Source organism: Mustela putorius, unplaced genomic scaffold, assembly GCF_011764305.1.
Source record: "Mustela putorius furo isolate JIRA1106 unplaced genomic scaffold, ASM1176430v1.1 tig00003923_pilon_pilon_pilon, whole genome shotgun sequence".
In the NCBI taxonomy this organism is placed as follows: Eukaryota; Metazoa; Chordata; class Mammalia; order Carnivora; family Mustelidae; genus Mustela; species Mustela putorius.
Window position 1 is genome coordinate 11113963 of NW_025422068.1, and position 22035 is coordinate 11135997.

The following is a 22035-nucleotide window of genomic DNA, read 5'->3' on the forward strand; positions in this document are numbered from 1 at the left end:
GTCCTCCATGTTATTCCTTATGTTCCACAAGTAAGTGAAACCATTTGATAATTGACTCTCTCTGTTTGACTGATTTCACTCAGCATAATATCCTGCAGTCCTATCGATGTTGATACAAAAGTTGGGTATTCATTCTTTGTGATGGAGCTGTAATACTCCATAGTATATATGGACCATATCTTCTTTATACGTTCATCTGTTGAAGGGCATCTTGGCTCTTTCCATAGTTTGGCAATTGTAGCCATTGCTGCTATGAACATTGAGGTACATATGGCCCTTCTTTTCACTACATCTTTATCTTTGGGATGAATACCTAGTAGTGCAATTGCAGGGTCATATGGTAGTTCTATTTTCAAAATTTTGAGGAAACTTCACACTGTTTTCCAAAGAGGCTGTGCCAACTGGCATTCCCACCAAGACTGTAAGAGTGTTCCCCTTTCTCTACATCCTCTCCAACACTTGTTGTTTCTTGCCTTGTTAATTTTTCCAACAGGTGTAAGGTGATATCTCAGTGTAACTTTGATTTGAATTTCCCTGATGGCTAGTGATGATGAACATTTTTTTCCTGTACCTGTTAGCCATTTGTATGTCTTCTTTGGAGAAGTGTCTGTTTATGTCTTCTGCCTACTTTTTGACTTGATTATTTGTTTTTTGGGTGTTGAGTTTGAGAAGTTCTTTATAGATCCTGGATACCAATCCTTTATCTGTCATTTGCAAATATCTTCTCCCACTTCATGCATTGCCTTTGTTTTATTGACTGTTACCTTTGCTGTGCAGAAGCTTTTTATGTTGATGAAGCCCCAAAAGTTCATTTTTGCTTTTGTTTCCCTTGCCTTTGTAGACATGACTTCAAGGAAGTTGCTGTGGCTGATGTCAAAGAGGTTACTGCCTATGTTCTCCTCTAGGATATTGATGGATTCCTGTCTCACATTGAGGTATTTCATCCATTTAGAGTTTACTTTTGTGTATGGTGTAGGAGAATGATTGAGTTTCATTCTTCTATACATAGCTGCTTAATTTTCCCAGCACCATGTATTGAAGAGACTGTTTTTCCCCCCCCACTGGATATTTTTTTCTTGCTTTGTCAAAGGTTATTTGACCATAGAATTGTGGGTCCATATCTGGGCTCTCTCTTCTGTTTCATTGGTCTATGTATCTGCTTTTGTGCCAGTACCATGTTGTCTTGGCCATCATGTTTTGTAATATAGTGTGAAATCAAGAAAAAGGATGGCCCTAGAATTGTTTTTCTTTTTCAGCCTTGCCTTGGTGATTTGGGATCATTCCTGGTTCTATACAAATTTTAAGATTCTTTGTTCCTGCACCTTGAAAAATGCCATTGGTATTTTGATTAGGATGGCATTAAAAGTATAGATTGCTCTGGGAAGCATAGACATTTAAACAATCTTTACTCTTCTGATCCATGAGCATGGAAAATTTTTTCATCTTTTTGTGTCTTCTTCAGTTTCTTTCATGAGTGTTTTGTAGTTCCTAGGGTATAGATCCTTTATCTCTTTGGTTAGGTTTATTCCAGGGTATCTTACGGTTTTTGGTGCTATTGCAAATGGAATCAATTCTCTAATTTCTCTTTCTACAGTTTCACTGTCAATGTATAAGAAAGTAACTGATTTCTGTGCATTGCTTTTGTATCCTGCCACATTACTGAATTGATGTGTGAATTCTAGTAATTTGGGGTTTTCCACAGAAAGTATCATGTTATCTAAGAAAGAGTTTGACTATTTCTTTGCCAATTCGAATACTTTTAATTTCTTTTTGTTGTCTGATTGCTGTTGCTAGGACTTCTAGCACTATGTTGAACAATAGTGGTGGTATTGGGCATCCTTTGTCGTGTTCCTGATTTTATCGGAAAGGCTCTCAGCTTTTCCCCATTGAGAATGATATTCACTGTGGGATTTTCATAGGTGGCTTTTATGATATTGAGGTATGTTCCCTCTATGCCTATACTCTGAAGAGTTTTAATCAGGAAAGGATGCTATATTTTGTCAAATGTTTTTCTGCATCAATTCAGAGGACCACGTGGTTCTTCTGTCTTTGTTTATTAATGTGTTCTATCACATTGATTGATTTGTGAATGTTGAACTACACTTGCATTGCCAGGACAAATCCCACCTGATTGTGGTGGATAATTCTTTTAATATCCTGTTGGATTCTGTTAGCTAAGATCTTGTTGAGAATCTTGGCATCCATATTCATCAGGGATACTGGTCTGAAACTCTCATTTTTGGTGGGGTCTTTGCCTGGTTTGAAGATCAAGGTAGTGCTGGACTCATATAAAGAGTCTGGAAGTTTTCCCTCTGTTTCTAATTTTTGAAACAGCTTCAGGAGAATAGGTATTATTTCTTCTTTGAATTTTTGGTGGAGTTCCCCAGGGAATCCATCAGGTCCTGGACTCTTGTTTTTTGGGAGGTTTTTAATCACTGCTTCAATCTCATTCCTAGTTATTGGCCTATTTAGGTTATCAATTTCTTCCTGTTTTAGTCTTGGAAGTTTGTAGGCTTCTAGAAATGTATCCATTTCTTCTAGGTTTCTTAACTTATTGGCATATAGCTATTGATATTAATTTCTGATGATTGTTTCTATTTTATTGGTGTTAGTTGTAATCTCTCCCCTTTCCTTCATAATTTTATTAATTTGAGTCCTTTCTCTGTCCTTTTGGATAAATTTGCCTGGTGGTTTATCGATCTTATTAATTCTTTCAAAGAGCCAGCATCTAGTTTTGCTGATGTCTTCTACTGTTATTTCTGGTTTCTAATTCATTAATGTCTGCCCTAATATTTATTATTTCCCTTCTTATGCAGGGGTTAGGCTTAAGTTGTTGGTTCCCCAGTTCTTCAAGATATAAAGAGAGTTTGCATATTCAGGATTTTTCTATTTTTTCGAGTGAGGCTTAGATGACTATGTATTTACATTTTAGGACTTCCTTTGCTGTATTCTATGTGTTTTCATTCTCATTGGTTTCCACAATTTGTTTAAGTTCTTCTTTGATTTCCTGGTTGAACCAAATATTCTTGGGCAGGATTATCTTTAACTTCTAAGTATTTGAATTTCTTCCAAACTTTTTCTTGTGATTGAGTTCCAGTCAAAGCATTGTGGCCTGAGAATATGTAGAGAATAATTTCAGTCTTTTGATATTGGTTGATACCTGATTTGTGACCCAGTATGTGTTCTATTCTAGAGAAAGTTCCAGGGGAGCTTGAGAAGAATGAGTATTTTGTTGTTTTAAGGTGGAATGTTCTGTACGTATCTATGAAGTCTATCTGGTCCAGTGTGTCATTTAAAGCTCTTGTTCCTTTGTTGATTTTCTGCAGAGATGATCTGTCCATTGCTGAGAGTGGAGTGCTAAGGTCTCCTACTAATATATAATTAATTATTAATCTCCTATTAATGTATTATTATCAATATGCTTCTTTATTTTAGTTAATGGTTGGCATATGTGATTGACTACTCCCATGCTGGGGGCATAAATATTTACTATTGTTAGATATTTTGGTGAACAGACCCTTTAAGAATGATGCAATGTCCTTTTGTATCTCTGACTACAGCCTTTGGCTTAAAATCTTATCTGATATAAGAATATAAGATATAAGAATCACTACCCCAGCTTTCTTTTGAGGCTTGGAATGAAAGATGGTTCTCCATCCCTTCACTTTCAGTCTGGTTGTATCTTTAGGTTCAAAATACATCTCTTATAGACAGCATATGGGTGGGTCCTGTCTTATTATCCAATCTGCAACCCTGTGCCATTTTATGGGAGCATTTAGGCCATTCACATTGAGAGTGACTATTGAAAGATATTTTTATTATCATCATGTTGCCTGTGAGGACATTGTTTTTATAGATTGTCTCTGTAAATTTCTGTTCTATATTACTCTTGGGGGGGGGTCTTTCTTCTTTTATAGAACCTCCCTTGATATTTATGTGGACAGGTCTGACGTTATTCTGGTGTTCCTCCTTCTGTATTTTAGGAATCTCTTCCCCCTAGATGCCCTTAAGATAATTTCTCTGAGTTTACAATTTGCAAATTTCATAATCACATGTCTGGAGGTCTTTCTGTCCTTGTTGATCTTGGGGGGGGTGTCCTCTCTGTCTCTAGGACATGAATACTTGTTCCATTCCCCAGATTAGGGAAATTCTCATCTAGGATTTGCTCAACTTTATCTTCTAGACCTCTCTCTCTCTCTCTTCACACTCTCAGGGGTCCCAATAATTCTGACATTGGAATATTTCATTGTGTCATTTATTTCTCTAATTCTGTGTTAGATATATAATTATATTTTATATGTGTATATTATTATATACATATATGTATGTATATGTATTTAAATTTATATATACTTATATTTATATGTATATGTATTTATATTTATATATTTATATGTATATTATTATATACATGTATGTATATAATATATATATTTATATATACAAATTTTATATATTTGTGTATATATAAATTACATATATATTTTAAATATATATATTTATACATATAAATATATACATATATTATATACATACATGTATATAATAATATACACACATAAAATATAATTATATATAACACAGAATTAGAGAAATAAATGACACCATGAAATGATATATATAATATATATTACATATAATACATATACATGTATATACATATAAAATTGTATTTTATATGTATATAATAATATACACATAAAATATAATTATATATATAAAACAGAAAGAAACAAATGACACAATGAAATTATATATATATTATATATATAATACATATATATAGTGAAAGAGAGAGAGATAGTATTGAATAGGGAGAAAAGACTACATTTAAGTACATATCTATATTATCTATATGTATCTAAAAGAAAAAAAGTATATGTATGAAAAAAGTTCGAGTTAAAAAGTTACTTTGGAATATGCTGTATTAAACATCTAGTTGAAATGTAAGTAAGTAAAAAAAAATAAAAGAACAAGAACCATGAGAATGAATTAAAAAAAAAAAAGAAAAAAGTTGTATCTAAGAAATATACAGGCTCTGAGGCAATACCAGGAACTTAGTATATTGATTTCCCTTGATGCTGGGCTTTTACAGTTTTTGGGGGACCCTGGGGTTGATGTCCTCTTGTTTCTTTCGCTTGTCTTCTTGGGGAGTGGCCTGCCTTGTTGTTTTTCAGTCAGTCCTGCTTGGGCAGAGTTGTCTTGCCCCTATCAAGGGGCTGAGCTCCATGGAAACCAGTGTGGGGGGCTTCTGCTCTCTGGAGGCTTCCATTCTCTGGCAGCTTTTTGTGCCTTTTTAGAAGGTTAGAGCAATGTAAAATGTGCATACCTGGACCTCTGCCTCAGGGAGAAGCCACAGTCTGCTCCTCTCTGAATGGTCCAGAACACACAGACTCCCCTTCTCTGCAAACTCTGTTGAACACTGCAGCCTTCTACAGGGGGTGCACACCCCAACCATTGTCTCTGTGGTTGCCCAAGTCTCCTGTTTGTTTCTGTGTCTCTGTGCCACCAAAACCATGAGTGATACTGGTCTGGGCAAGCCCAGTCCCATGGATGCCATTTCTGGGACCACTGACTCAAGTCCATGCCAGGTATGCTCAGCCTTGGTGATGGTGGAGGCAGTGGAGGTGGCTGTGATGGTCATAGCAGCCACCAGCCCTAGGGACCACCAACTGTAGCCTGCACTAGATGCACTCAGGTGTGGAAAGGTCCCAGATGTGGCCACCTGGGACCTTGGGCTTGGGTCCACACCTGTGGCTGCTGGTCCCAGAAACTATCCCTTAAGTCCCTTTGTTTTGTTTGAGTGCTATTATCAGTCCCTTCCTGACTCACAGCCACTGGTCTCCAAGTTACTATTGGTACAGGCACTTTTGCATTGGGGTATTACATTCCAATGGCTTGCTTCTGATGGCTCCCTCCCCCTTCTGTTTATCCTCTGATATTTGTCCACAGACTCCCAACTCCTCTGTATCTCTCCACTGATGATCCTCTGCCCTGGTAGAGATCCAGAAGTGTGTAATTTTACATCTCAGGTGGATTTCATGGGTGTTCAAAGTACCCTGGTAGATATGTAGCTCAATTCAGGGTTGGTATCCTATTCCTCCACCATCTTTCCCCTCCTCCCCTCTGTTTGCATTTTTTATTCCATTTCTTTTTCTCTTATCTTGGATCTGGCCTTTTCTTTTTCCTTCTTTTTTTTTTTTTCTTTCTTCTTCTGCAGGCTGTACTTGACAAATCAAAGCATACCTACTTAATGATCCAAACACTCCCCACTACAAGCAAGGAGGAACTCTGTAGAGGATGAATCAGTGAGAAAAAGGAGTCAAAACACAACAGCAGAGTGTGCACAGGTGAAATACTTCCTGACACCAGTGACACCGGAAATACTTCCTGAAGTTCTCTTTTTGTTGTTGTTATTATCACTGTTTTTTCTTTCTTTTCTTTTTTCCCCCTTCCTCTTTCTTTTATGGACACAACAATTAGATAGAGAAATTCACTGCAAAAGAAAGAACAGAAGGTAGTACTCTCTGCCATGGATTTAATCAATATGGATATAAGTAGGATGTCTGAACTAGAATTTATTTATTTATTTATAAAAGATTTTATTTATTTATTTGACAGAGAGAAATCACAAGTAGATGGAGAGGCAGGCAGAGAGAGAGAGAGGGAAGCAGGCTCCCTGCTGAGCAGAGAGCCCGACATGGGACTGGATCCCAGGACCCTGAGATCATGACCTGAGCCGAAGACAGCGGCTTAACCCACTGAGCCACCCAGGTGCCCTGAACTAGAATTTAAAGTAACAATTGTAGAGATGCTCGTGGGGCTTGAAAAAAGGGTAGAAGACATTAGAAAATCCCTTAATGCAGAAATAAAAGAACTAAAATCTAAACAGGTTGAAATTAAAAATACTATTACTGGGATGCATAAAAAATGGAGGCTCTAACATCGAGGATAAATGAAGCAGAATGGCAAGTGAGTGATATAGAAGGCAAAATGATGGAAAATAAATAAGCCAAGTAGAAAAGAGAAAGACAACTACTGGATCATAAAGCAGACTTTGAGAAATAATTGATTCTTTAAGGGAAAATCATATCTGGATAATATAGGTCCCAGAAGATAAAGACAGGAGAGAAGGTTTATTTGAAGATGAGATGAGATGAGAACATTATAGATGAGAACATTATATTATAGATGAGAACATCCCTAATCTGGGGATGGAAATAGTCATTCAGATCCAGGAGGCACAGAGAACCCCTCTCAAAATCAATGAAAATAGGTCAACACTCCAACATAAAGCGAAGCTTGCAAATTTCAGAGATAAAGAAAAAATCCTGAAAGCAGCTCAAGACAGGAGGTTTTTAACCTACAATTGTAGAAACATAAGGATGGCAACAGGCCTGTCCACAGAGACCTGGAAGGCCAGAAAAGACTGACATGATATATTCAATGTGTTAAGCAGGAAAAATATGCAGCCAAGAATACTTTATTAAGCAAGGCTGTCAGTCAGAATAGAATGAGAGAAACCAAATGGAGTTTCCAGGACAGAAACCAGAGGAATTTGTGAACATTAAACCAACCCTGCAAGAAATATTAGGGGATCCTTTGAACAAAGAGCCATAGTAACAAAGACCAGAAAGGAACAGAGAAAATCTACAGAAATAATAACTTTACAGGTAATACAATGACATTAACTTCATATCTTTCAATAATTACTCTGAATATAAATGGATTTAGAACTCCAATCAAAGGACATAGGGTATCAGGTTGGATTAAAAAAGGAAGAAAACAAGATCCATTGATATTCTGTCTAGAAGACACTCATTTTAGACCCAAAGACACCACCAGATTGAAAGTGAGAGGGTGGAGAACCATTTATCATGCTAATGGATATGAAAAGAAACCTGGAGTAGCAATCCTTGAACCCTGGATCACAGGTGGTCCCATTGAGGTATGTTTAGCAAGCCTTCATCTAGGAACCATGGAGCCGCCTTTTCCACTGTATTCAAAAAGGCCAGAGCAGTTTTTGCTTTTAGTGGAGTTCCATTGGCTTTCAGCAGGTCTTTTAAAGACCCTTCCAACCGCACTTTAGATACTTCAGATCCCATTATGAACACACAGACAACAGACATGGACGTTAAAGACACTAAATAGCAAATTAACTTTTTACACGCATATACTTCAGTCGACCTTTACTCCCCACTTTACCACAGAATTCCCACTTTTGAACATGGCCTTTACTCCCTGCTTTACTGCGGAATTCCCACTTTTGAATGTGGCTAATGTCCCCACTTACCTGCGGACCTTTACTCCCCGCTTTCTTGCAGATTACCTTGCAAGATTCCTTTATTTAGTTCCCGGGTTTCAGCCCTCGACCCGCAAGGATGACAAGAATCCCCAGTTCAGATGTATCTTCTCTCTCTTTATTTCTGCAAGTCTATACACTTATATACGTTTACATGACCAATCAGTGAGCAGGGTACAGGAGGGAGCAAATCAGGCTGCGCACCTAAACGAACAACTTCGCTAGCAACCAATGCTGTTTACTTCCTCTTTGGGCATTCCGCTTAGTCTCACGAGGCAATCCTAACCTGGCAACTAGCCAGGCGCCATCTTTTTTTTTTTTTTTTTTTTTTTTTTTTTTTTTTGCTTTGTAATCAGTATATTAAGGAGACATTCATACATTCCAATTGCTTAATTCTGATAACCAGATTTAAGCTTGTGAACATGACTTTTTAAACATACAATTAAAGCTATTCATCATAATTTGCTATACTACCAACATTAAATTACAGTTACTTCAGAGCGTTATTTAAAGTAAGCCTGTAACATACCTTAAAAAAAAAAACAACCTTCCTATCTCATACATGCAAACTTCTCCACGTAAATGTCTCTTCACTGTAAGTTACCCTGCTCCCGAAGCCACTACTCTGAAGCTTATCATGGTCCAAAAAGAAGGCAAAAAAGTATAACCAGGACTGATATACATACATACATATATATATATATGTATGTATATATATATATATATATTTAAAAAGGGGGGAAGAAAAAGATGGCACAGAAGGGAATACAATTCTACAAGTGCAAGCCCTCAAGCAGCAGCATATGACAAACCCCTTCTTTAAAGAGATATCCTTTCTATCACTGATACCACAGGCCAAATTACATAGCATGCCATCTTCAAGTAACAGTTGAGGCAATAAATGCAGAGGCATCACAATGAATCCCACTTAACATAACTATAGACCAACACTTCTCTACAAATTCTTTGTCTGATTGCCAATTAAATACAAGTTTTAACTTCATAGCTTAACAATTAAGGGTCATACACTGAAGTCAATACATACACCCAGCATTTCAGTCTGAGCTGTTTCATATACATAGAACCGAAATTAATTACAAGGTATGGCCTAACAAATGCTAGGGGAGATTTTTTTTGAAAGCAGTTTTTACAAATATTAAACTTATCTTCCACACTGAAGTCATCATACATACGGGGCAAAGTCAGAGCTTTTATATTTGAGTTTATTCTTCATTTAACTTTTAAAACACTACTATAGTTGAATATTAAAACAAAAACAATAGCAAGTAGTGAGATATGATTATAGTCCTTCACTCATTCACTACTGCACATAAGATGCCAGCAGTGTTATTCACTGGCCCCATTAAGAGGTCTGACACTGAACACCACCCCTGGGATGATGTTCATCATCCTCATATGCTTCCCCATTGTAATGACTCCGTCTTTCCTGATTTGGATCAAAGTCCACCAGTTCTACCTGGTCCATTTCATCAGTCTCTTCTTCCTTCCTCTCAGGTAGGAGTTTTTCCAGCAAAGAGAGTTTATCAGGAGACAGAAAGCCATTCTCAGGAAAATTTACCTTAAATTCGATGATGAGGCGACCCTTCTCATATGGCCTATGATAAATTGGCATGCCTTCATTTAGCACACACTTGATATCTCCATGCTTGACAATTTGACCTGGATGAGAGGTGATGACAATGGTTCGGTTGTCAAGAGTAGATACTGGCTTTTGAAAACCGCACAGTGCTTCAACCAGCTGTATGTCCATACACATGAAAAGGTCTTCTCGCCGAGTAAAAACAGCATGGTCCTTCTGATCTAAAACAATGATAATATCTCCTGGTTCCAGTCCTGGTTCTTGGTCTCCCTCACCATGGAATGTTATCTTCTGGCCATCTTTCATGCCTTTGTCAATATGAACTTCTAGAATCTTCTTCTCTCGAACTATCTTCCTTCCATTGCAGCTTTTACATCTATCTTTAGGACTGATCCATTCCCCATGGCCCTGGCACTCCATGCACACAGACTGAATTTGCCGAACCATTCCAGGTCCTATCTGATGAATTCTTATTTGCATTCCAGTACCTCAGCAATTGGGACAACACTCAACTGCTCCTTTCTTACCACCTCGGCCTTCACATTTATCGCAAATCACATTCTTTTGCAGAGCTAGTTTTCTTGTTGCACCGTTATATAAATCTTCTAAGGTTACTGAGAGCTGATGCACAACATTTTTACCTCTTCTTTCTCTCTGCATTCTTCCTCCTCCTCCAAAAAACATATCAAAGATGTCCATGGGGGAGCCAAAACCACCACCAGCTCCACCTTCTTTAATTGCCTGTTCACCTCCTTTGTCATATAATTCCCTTTTCTTTGCATCAGAGAGTACTTCATAAGCTTGAGAAATCTGTTTAAACTTCTCTCCTTCATTTGGATTCTTATCAGGGTGGTACTTCAAAGCCAGTTTCTTGTAGGCCTTTTTCAGTTCTTCTTGGGTGGCATTGGGTTTGACCCCCAAAACATCATAATAAGTGGTTTCTTTCACCATTTTCTACAGCCGGTGAGAGGGCCGAGGCCGATGTGGGGGAGCGGGAAGGAGCGCATTGCTGGGCGCAGCTCGGGTAGCCGCCGCTCCTCCGCGTCTCACCGAGCGTTCTGGAAAGTTCCCCAGGCGCCATCTTTTAATGGCGGAGGCTGCCCTGGCCAGGGGCCTGCCTCCGACAGTGTACAAAATATATGAGGAACTGATACAACTCAATACCCAAAAAACAAATAGCCCAATTTAAAAATGGGCAAAAGACGTGAGCAGACATTTTGCCAAAAAAGACATCCAGATGGACAACACACATATGAAAAGATAAACATTATCACTCATCATTAGGGAAATGCAAGTCAAAATTAAAATGAGATACCACACACATGTCAGAATGGCTAAAATGAACAACCAGAAAACAAAAAGTGTTGCTGAGGGTGTGCAGATAAGGAATGCTGGTACATATGTGGTGGGAATGACTGGTGCAGCCAACGTAGATAAGAGTATGGAGGGCCCTCAAAAAGTTAAAAATAGAACTACCCTACCATCCAGTGCTTGGACTATGGGGTATTTACCCCCCAAATAGAAAAACACTACTTCAAAAGGATGCAAGCACCCCTCTGTTTACTGCAGCATAATATACAATAGTCAGATTAAGGAAGCTGCCCAAGTGTCCACTGATAGATGAGTGGATAAAGAAGATGTGATATATATTACTTAGTCATAGAAGGAATGAAATCTCACCACTTGTAATGACATGGATGGAGTTTGAGAGTATCATGCTAAGTGAGATAAGTCAGTCAAACATAGACAAATACCATATGACTTCACTCATATGTGGAATGTAAGAAAAAAAGCTAATGAGCAAAAGGAAAAAAAGTGACCAAGAGAGACAGACCAAGAAATAGACTGTTAACTATAGAGAAAAAACTGTTGGTTTCCAGAGGGAAAGTGAGTGGGGATGGATGAAACAGGTGATGGGTATTAAAGGGTACACTTACTATGATGAGCACTGAGTAATATACAGAACTGTCAAATCACTAAATTGTGCACTTGAAGCTAATATAACACTGTATGTTAACTATACTGGCATTAAAATTAAAAACATTAAATGGGGGAATAACTGACTCTGATGTCTCATGATGTATGATTACTCCTTTTATGGGTAATCTAAGCATAATTATTAAGAACAAGCATAGGGGCACCTGGGTGGCTCAGTGGGTTAAAGCCTGTGCTTTTGGCTCAGGTCAAGATCCCAGGGTCTTGGGATCGAGCCCTGCATAGGGCCCTCTTCTCAGCGGGGAAGCCTGCTTCCTCCTCTCTCTCTGCCTGCCCCTCTGCCTACTTGTGATCTCTGTCTGACAAATAAGTAAGTAAAATCCTTTTTTTTTTTTTAAAGAACAAGCAAATTGAATAAATGTGTAAATAAAAATTTTAAAACTTTTAGGTGAACTTGTAGGGGCCCCCTCTATGTTTCAGTTCTTACACCATGTGACTCTTGATCTTGGTTGGGGTTGTAAGTTCGAGACCCATGCTAAGTGTAGAGCTTAAGAAAAATAAATTATGAGTTAAGCTTTTAAATAGTTTCCAAAATATTTCTGCTAAACTGAAACCTTATAGTTCTGCTAAGTTAGATTAAGTAATGATTTAAGTTAAATTCATTAAATATTTAGATCATTTCCAAATAACATAAAATAATGAAACATTAATTACTAAAGTTAGGTTTCCTTAATTTTGTTTTTTTATTAAACATAAATATAGGTCTGTTGGTAAACATTTTTGGACTCCTTTACAGAAAGGTGTACTATTAAAAAAACACATTTGTAGAAATTATAAAATGTACTTCTACATTTGCCAATCTAAAGAATGCTGGGATAACACACAGTTCACTCATGCTTACTATTTCATTTTCACTAGAAATTAAAGTTTCCAAGGGCTAAGAACTCTAATTAACTAATGTGGCTAGAGCTAGTAAAAATAAAAAAGAAATATATCTTAATAAAAGAAAAATTTTAAAAATGTATGTGGATTAGGGATGTACTTTTTTTGAGGCAGAAGAAAGCTGTAAAAAAGATTGTGAAAAATGAATCTTTGGAAAGGAATTTTATGCATGGTCAGGACTGATTCACATTGGAATGAAAAAATTTTAATACAAAAGGAATTGGAGGGGGAGATGAACCATGAGAGACTGTGGACTCAGGAACAAACTGAGGGTTTTGGAGGGGAGGTGGTGGGGGGATGGGTGAGCCTGGTGGTGGGTAATAAGGAGAGCACATATTGCATGGGGCACTGGGTGTGGTGGGTAAACAATGAATTCTGGAACATTGAAAAGAAATTTATATATATATATATATATATATATATATATATATATATTTTTTTTTTTTTTAAAGTAAGTTCATGCAAAATTAGAATTTGGTTTCTTGCCTGTCAAGAAGACAAAGTTTTCTTTGTTCTTCCAGGATTTGGTCTACTTTTGGTAGTAGGTTGTGAAAGTTCCCTTGCCATTTAAGTGATCTTCCTAGAAAACAAAGATCCTATGTTTTATGTTCTATTTTGTAGGTATAGAAGCAGTCTAGAAATTATGTGAAATTCCTGGAAATTTGATATGTCTTAGTATAATGCTATCCTGTATAATTACTCTCTTATCTTCTGAAATTGAGAACTGAGGCTCACACTGAAAGGACTGAAACAGAGTACCAAGAAAATGCCCCAGCTGACTCTCATGCAAAGGCAGCCGGCAAAAGTATCTATAAAGAATGTGGCACATGTGGGTAACATCCATTCTGCCTCTGTAAAAATGTCCCTTCATTGTGAGATTCCTGCCATTCTGATGTCAGGGTAACATGGCAACCCTCTGCTTCTGAATCTGAGAAAATGAGATACATAAACCATGGCTTTAAGTTGAATGAACAGTTAAGGCTTTGGGAAACCCAAGGCAGCTGCTAGGTTTTCCTTGGCTCACTGGCAAACTCCACGGTGGTTTTTTTGTGTGTTTATTTGCTTTTTTCATTCCTTCACCCATCACTGTGTATTTAAGATGATTCAAACTATGACTATACAGTGGAAGGAAGACGTCTGTAAAACTGTGGGAACCGTTTGCCAGCAATTTCTGACTTGTCAGGCCCATTATCCTGGAAAAATTTTTTTTTGCCCTCAGAGGACTCACATCACCTCCTTTGAGAGACATTTGAACACCCACAGCTGGTCTTCATTCAGCTGTCACCTAGCCTGAGTCATCAATGTGTTATTCTTACTGTATGTGTGTTTTCCAGTTCAGTTGAAGTTTGCCCTGCTGCAAAGCAGATGCCCTCACAGTGGGAAAGGAACTGTCAATGATTTCTTTCTTTTTCTCTTCCCCTCTTCCTTTAAAAACATTTCCCTTCCTATAGCTCAATGGAGTCCCTTTCTGTTTGCTAGATAAGATGCTGCCTAATTTATGAATCATATACTAAAGCTAATCATCCTTTAAAATTTATTTATTTGAGGGGCACCTGGGTGGCTCAGTGGGTTAAAAGCCTCTGTCTTCGGCTCAGATCATGATCCTAGGGTCCTGGGATCAAACCCCACATGGAGCTCTCTGCTCAGCAGGGAGCCTGCTTCCCCCTCTCTCTATGCTTGCCTCTCTGCATACTTGTGATTTCTGTCTGTCAAATAAATAAATAAATAAAATCTCTAAAAAAAGTTATTTATTTGAATGCATCATTAATAGATAATACACGCATTCTCTCCCCCACAGAAAGGTAGTTAGGCATGAGATGGGGGGGGGCGGGGTGTCTGATCAGGAAGCTCTTGGTGAAAAGCCCCATCCACTGACACCCCAGACATTCACATGATCCTTCTGAATTTCACAGGAATAAAGTTTGTCCTCCAACCTCCCTCTGAAAATGTCCCAAATAGTTAAATGCTCTAACTGGCTCACAGTCATCTACCAGACATCCTCCCCCTCACTCTTCCTACTCCACAGCACCCAAAATCAAGCATCTAGGCTCTCCCAACATCAGGCCTACAGATGTGTAATTCTATTTTTAGACCTGTACTCAACCCAAAGTGATTTCTTGCTTACCAGCTCCTGGAGGGAAAGAGACCCCTGGTTTCAGCGTTAAGCTCTGAATGTGTCCCCGGGAAGCTCAGGAGATGCTGAGCCTGGTGGACATGCTCCCTGCAGCCCACAGCAGGAGAGCTGCCCTGCTCAGACTGGCATTGCACTGGAAAAGGTCCTATGTGCTGGTGTGGTCACTGCAGAGAGAAAGAGCTGACGGTCACCCCAAATGTCTTTACAGACTTTGAGGAGCAGGCAGGACTTAAATCATCTCTAGCTTCTACTCCACCCTCAGAGGAATCTGACCAATAGTAAAAAGAAACAGCCATCACACTGCAGAGCCCTGCATTTCCAAGAACAGAAAGTGAAATTGAAGTTCTGAGGGCTCCTTTTCTGAGAAACACAGCCATCACCAGGAAAGGAAACTGAAAGGCATCAGGACCATTGGTATGGTGTGTTTTTGGCTTCATGAGTGAGAAGAGGACACAGGATCCCAGGCAGCAGGCTTCTCAGTGACCCCAAAGGACACTTAACTGAGCCCCAGATTCCATGCCAGGCAGAATCTGAATACACATTCAGAGAACACAGTCTTGGGAAAAACCTTGGAGAGCCCATACTCTATGGGAAGTGAAGTCTAGTAAAGAGGGTACCTAGTCCTAGTCCCTGGTTCCTGGCAAGGGCTTCAGAATCCCTGGGGATTTCCTTATTGTTGGAAGCTGACCTTGTTTTGCTAATGAAGTGATTCCAGGCAGGATCCTAAATTGCTTCAGGTCAGTGGCTGGTCACCAGGAAACCAGCCCTGTCAACACAGGGTGGAGGCTCTTGGCTAACTGAACCTCTTGGAGAAGAAAAGGGTAGGCACTGAGTTCAATTAAGTAGCCAGTGATTTAAGCAATCATGTCTTTGTAATGAACATCAATCAAAACCCTAGACACCAAGGCTCAGTGGGCTTCTTAGTTGATGTTTGTGTTGATGTTCTGGAAGCTTGCATACTCTGGCTCCATGGACAGAGGCATGGAAGCTGTGTACTCCCCACCAGAACCCACCCTATGTGTACCCTTTTAAATAAAACTGGACTTGTAAGTATAACACTTGCCTGACTCATGTGAATCATTCTGATCAATTAGCAAGCCTGAGGCGGTTATAGGACCCCTCTAATTTGTAGACAGTTGGAGATCCAGGTGACCTAGGGAGCCCCCCCACCCCCCCAGTGCAGCTGGTGTCTGAAGTGAGAGTAGTTTTCTGAAGGACTGAGCCCTGAAACCTGGGGAGTCTTTGCTAACACTGCATGGTTAGTGCAGGAATTAAAAGACGGTATACCCAGTTGGCATGGAAACTGAATAGGGAGTAACCCTGTGTCCTGGAAGCCATAACCTGGCTTTAATTTTTCTTTATTATTTTTTAAATATAAATCCTTATATATTTTACAATTCAAGGGGTTTAAAATGTATGCAATAATATGTCCCTCCACTTGACAATGGGCCTTTGTCAAGTGTCTGTGCTAGAGAGATCATGTCATCCTTATAGGTCCATTTTATGAATGTATGAGCAAATACGCACAATCCAGTTTCTCCTATTTATAAAAATGGCAGCCTTCCTTATACAATACCCCATACCTTGGATTTTTCATTTGATATTTGGTAATAGTTGTGGACATGCACACTCAAACCTCCTTCTGTTAAAATAGTGTACATCTGAAATTAATGGAAAAGTGTATGTTAACTAACTGGAATTAAAAAACAAAAGTAAAAAAATAAATTATGTAAAATAAAATAACAAAAGAACAAAAATATTTTTATTAATGTGTTGTCAAGTAAACATCTGTTTTACTGACAAGTAGGTTAAGAAATAAGACCTAGGTGAACTATGGCTCAATAAAACTGTCGTTTTAAAAAAGGAGAAAGAGAAATGGGACTTGCCATCAACCCAGTAAAGTCTGGTGATGCCCTGCAAATAGCAAGTTCATCCTCCAATGTGAAGTTTCTTCACCTTTTTTTTTTTTAATTGGAGCACAATTAACTTAAAATGTTATATTAGCTTTAAGTGCACATAATATGAATATAACAGCTCTAGACATTACTCAAAGCTCTCCTTGGTAAATGTGTCACCCTCTGTCAACTTAGAACATTGTTACAATATTATTTATATTCCCTATGTTGTACCATTCGTCTCTGTGATTTATATTCTTTATAGATGGAAGTTTGTACCTCTTAATCTCCTTCATTTGTTTTACCTTCCCCCTTCCCCTTACCTTACTTCCCCTGAGGCAGCTACTAATTTGTTCTCTGTATTTCATAGTGTTTTGTTGTTGTCTGTTTAGATGCCGCATATAAGTAAAATTATGTCATATTTGTCTTTATTTTTCTGAATTATTTCAATTAGTATAAGACCTTGTAAGCCCATCTATGTCATTGCAAATGGCAAGCTCTCATTCTTTATGGCTGAGTAATATTTCATTGTTTGTATATAGTGTATGGTCTATTTCTATTGGTCTATCAGTGCACACTTGGATTGCTTTCATATCTTGACTATTGTAACTAATGCTGCAATAAACATAGAGGTGCAGATACCTTTTTGAGTTAGTGCTATTGTTTGCTTTAGGTAAATTCCCAGGAATGAAATTACTGGGTTAGGTGATACTTTTATTTTTAATTTTTTGAGGAAATTGCATTCAGCTTTCCACAGTGGTTGTACCAATTTATATTCCTGCAACAATACATATTTCCTTTTTTCCACATCTCACCAATACTTGTTACTTTTTATCTTTTTAATACTAAGCCATTCTGACTGGTTGAGATGATGTCTCATTGTTGATATGATTTGTATTCCCTTGATGATTATTGATGTTGAACATCTTTTCATATCTATTGGTATATGTTTTTGCTTTTGTTATATCTATTCAGGTCCTCTGCCTATTTTTAAATTGGATATCTTTTTCCGTGTTGAGTTGTAGAAGTTCTTTATACATTATCTATATTAACACCTTATCAGATGTATCATTTGCAAATATCTTCTTCATTTGCTAGGCTGCCTTTTGTTTTGTTTATTGTTTCCTTCACTTTCAAAAAGCCCTTGGTGTTGTCATGGTCATAATGGTTTATTATTGTTTTTGTTTACCTGCCTGGAGAGACATATTCATAAATATGTTCCTGAAAGAGATGTCCAAGTGATTACTCCATATATTTTTTAAAAATTTTATTTAGTTTTTAAATTTCTTTTCAGTGTTCCAGAATTCATTGTTTTGTGCACCACACCCAGTGCTCCATGCAGTACGTGCCCTCCATAATATCCACCACCAGGCTCACCCAACCTCCCACCCTCTACCATCCAAAACCCTAAGTTTGTTTCTCACAGTCCACAGTCTCTCAGGGTTTGTCTTCCCCTCTGATTTCCCCCAACTCACTTCTTTTCTCCATTTCCCAATGTCCCCCATGTTATTCCTTATGCTCCACAAGTAAGTGAAACCATATGATAGTTGACTTTCTCTGCTTGACTTATGTCACTCAGGATAATCTCTTCCAGTCCCATCCATGTTGATACAAAAGCTGGGTATTCATCCTTTCTGATGGAGGCATAATACTCCATAGTACATATGGACCACATCGTCCTTACCCATTCATCTGTTGAAGAACATTTTGGTTCTTTCCACAGTTTGCTGACTGTGGCCATTGCTGCTTTGGACATTGGGGTACATATGGCCCTTCTTTTCACTATATCTGTATCTTCGGGGTAAATAACCAGCAGTGCAATTATATTTTTTAGGAGTATTATGGTCTCATGTCTCACATTTAGGTATTTAATCCATTTTGAGTTTATTTTGCAGTATGGTATAAAAAGTAGTCCAATTTTATTCTTTTGTATGTAGCTGTCCAGTTTTCCCAAAAACCATTTGTGGAAAAAATTATGTCTTTCCTTTGTGTGTTCTTCCCTATTTCGTTGTACATTAATTCGCCATATATGTACAGTTTTATTTCTAGATGAAAATTCTGTCCCCCAATGATCTTGTGTCTATTTGTGTACCAGAACCATACTGTTTTGATCACTACAGCTTTGTAATATAACCTGATGTCTGGAATTGGGATGTTTCCACCTTTGTTTTTATTTTTCAAGATTACTTTGGCTGTTTGGGGTCTTGTTTGGTTCCACACAAATTTTAGGATTGCTTGCTCTAGCTCTGTGAAAATTGCTGTTGGTATTTGGATGAATTGCATTAAGTCTCTATACTATTATGCATTACATGGACATTTTAACCGTATTTGTTCTTCAAATCCATGAGAGTGGGGTGTCTTTCCATGCATTTGTGTCATCTTCAGTTTCTCTCATCACTGTTTTATAGTTTTCAGGGTGCAGGTCTTTCACCTCTTCAGTTATTTTATGCCCAGATATTTCATTGCTTTTGGCACAATTGTAAATGGCATTGTTTTCATAATTTCTCTCTGCTGCTTCATTATTACTTTACATAAATGCAGTGGATTTCTGTATACTGATTCTGTATCTTGTGACCTTACCTAATTCACTGATGATTCTATTAGGCTTTTGGTGGAGTATTTAAGTTTTTTTTTTTTAATATATCATGTATCATGTCATCTGTAATAGTGTAAGTTTTACTTTTTTCTTACCAAATGTTTTAAATACTTTGTTTATTTATTTGAGAGAGAGAGTAAGAGGGAACATGATTGGATGGAGGGGAGGGCAAAAGGAGAGGAGGAAGCAGGTTTCCCACTGGGCAGGGAGCCCAATTGGAGGCTCAATCCCAGAACCCTAAGATCATGACCTGAGCTGAAGGCAGACACTTGGCCGACTGAACCATCCAGGTGCCCCAAGACCCAAGGATCTTGAAAAGGTCATGGCTGATGGCTAGTGATGATGAACATTTATTTCATGTGTCTGATAGCCATTTGTATGTCTTCATTAGAGAAGTGTCTGTTCATATCTTCTGCTCATTTTTGATATGATTATCTGTTTTGTGTGTGTTGAGTTTGAGAAGTTCTTTATAGATCCTAGATATCAACCTTTCCTCTTTACTGTCATTTGCAAATATCTTCTCCCATTCCGTGGACTGCCTCTTTATTTTGTTGACTGTTTCCTTTGCTGTGCAGAAGCTTTTGATGTTGATGAAGTCCCAAAAGTTCATTTTCATTTTTGTTTCCTTTGCCTTTGGAGATTCAAATTAAAACCACATTGAGATACCACCTTACACCAATTAGATTGGGCAAAATTAGCAAGGCAGGAAACAACGTGAGCTGAAGAGGATGTGGAGAAAGGGTAAGCCTCTTACACTTTTGGCGGGAATGCAAGTTGGTGAAGCAACTTTGGAGAATATGTGGAGATTCCTCAAGAAATTAAAAATAGATCTTTCCTATTTCCCTGCAATTGTACTACTGGGTATTTACCCCAAAGATAAAGATGTAGTGAAAAGAAGGGCCATCTGTACCCCAATATTTATAGCACCAATGGGCATGGCCGCTAAACTGTGGAAAGAAACAAGATGCTCTTCAACAGATGAATGGATAAGGAAGATGTGGTCCATATACACTATGGAGTATTATGCCTCCATCAGAAAGGATAAATTCCCAACATTTGTAGCAACATGGATGAGACTGGAAGAGATTATGCTGAATGAAATAAGTCAAGCAGAGAGAGCCAATTATTCCATGGTTTCACTTATTTGTAGAGAATAAAAAATAACATGGAGGACATGGGGAGATGGAGAGGAGAAGGGAGTTGAGGGAAATTAGAAGGGGAGGTGAACCATGAGAAACTGTGGACACTGAAAAACAACCTGAGGGTTTTGAAGGGGCAGGGGGTGGGAGGTTGGGGGAGCCTGGTGGTGGGTACTGGGGAGGGCACGGATTGCATGGAGCATTGGGTGTGGTGCAAAAACAATGAATACTGTTATGATGAAAAGAAATAAAAAAAATAAAAATTAAAAATTAAAAAAAAAGAAAAGGTCATGGCTTTGGGGGGAGAGTAAGGTTGTGTAAGTCCCAGGGCTGGCCACATCTGGTTGATGGGATGAAAAAGGACTTCCTCCATGTTCATGCTCTTTTTAAGAACAAATGGGGTATAGTGGCAAGATGATAAGCAGCATAGACTTTGAGAGTGTAAATTCAGCAGTTGGATTGCATATCAAAACCTAAGGAACAGAATATTTAAGTTCAATGTCCCTTATAAGAGAGTCATTAACTCCTTCCCTTTGAATATTTTAAACATCTGTTATACATGAAGCAACACAAACAATTATCTACTGTCTCCCTTACTGACAACCCTCTGCCCTACAGGAGATCTCTTCTGAGCAGTGGATGAGCAAAGAATGCCCAGGGAGTTGTGGCCAGTAGTGTCTTCCTCTACACTGCTGTGCCGTCCACTCTCTGGGGAGAGCTTTCAGAGTAGTGAACCATCTAAAGGACAGCTTCCCCCATATATACCTGTTACAGCATAAAGCACCCACCATGTACCATTGATGGAGAAAGTAGTGGGAAAATCTTAATTAGTAGCAGCAAGTATAACTACTCTGGAGCTTGGAGGCAGATATTGTTCATGGCACTCTGGTCCCTTTTTGTAAATTTGACGTAGAAATTTCTGTGGAAGGAAAACCACTATTCTTCCAATTTGCCCAATGAATTCATCTTTGTTTTCCATTCCCATTCTTAATTCACCTTCACTCTCTCCTATCTCCTGTTCCTTATTGTGCCCTGTTCACAAGTCCCTTGGCCCATCTAGTGTTGATAAAGTCTTAGAAATACAATCTCTGACTTTGTTCCCTTCACTCTGTTCCCCCATTCTATCTGGAAATATGACATCGTAGAACATTTCCCTTTTCCTTTTTCAACTTCCTTCTCCCTGCTATCGTGCCCTCCTACATGATAAATTATTTACTTGGACATGTTCCCATATTAGTGGATTTTACATAGTTTGGTGATGAAGGTATTGATATGATGACTGGAGGAAATCCTTCATAAAAAGCCAATGGACAATTGTTACCTTGATTGTTACTGAATCTTTTTTACCTGACTAAATCAAACACATGTAAACTACCTCATAACATGTGAGAATAATGAAAAACATGGGGTGAATTTCTGTCATGATTTAAGCAATACAAACCAGAGTGCAGGGAGAGACCATAGTCAAATCCCCTTTGCCAAACAGTGGACT

The 22035-nt window shown here is 38.3% G+C and overlaps 1 pseudogene; it reads right to left on the minus strand.

Annotated features, from left to right (window-relative positions):
* Window positions 1–9507: 9507 nt before the first annotated feature.
* LOC123388890 lies at window positions 9508–11052 on the minus strand (annotated as a pseudogene).
* Window positions 11053–22035: the final 10983 nt, after the last annotated feature.